Source organism: Penaeus monodon, chromosome 23, assembly GCF_015228065.2.
Source record: "Penaeus monodon isolate SGIC_2016 chromosome 23, NSTDA_Pmon_1, whole genome shotgun sequence".
Lineage (NCBI taxonomy): Eukaryota > Metazoa > Arthropoda > Malacostraca > Decapoda > Penaeidae > Penaeus > Penaeus monodon.
Window position 1 is genome coordinate 40,335,289 of NC_051408.1, and position 237 is coordinate 40,335,525.

Below are 237 nucleotides of genomic sequence, written 5' to 3' on the forward strand. Positions count from 1 at the left end.
GAATTTAAAAACGCCATGTAAATGTAAATGTCATCTCCTTTCCAAATACTAAAGATAACAATGTTTCGTTGCCTGTTTTATGTTTTATGGGTAATATTATTCTTCAGAGTTATAATTAGTAGAAGAAATTTTACTCAGAGTGCCATCATTACGATCATCACAGCTTTTATAATTATCATCATTATGATCAGTTGTTGCAGTATTACGGAGAAAAAAAAGATTGTAGTCTTTTTGCAA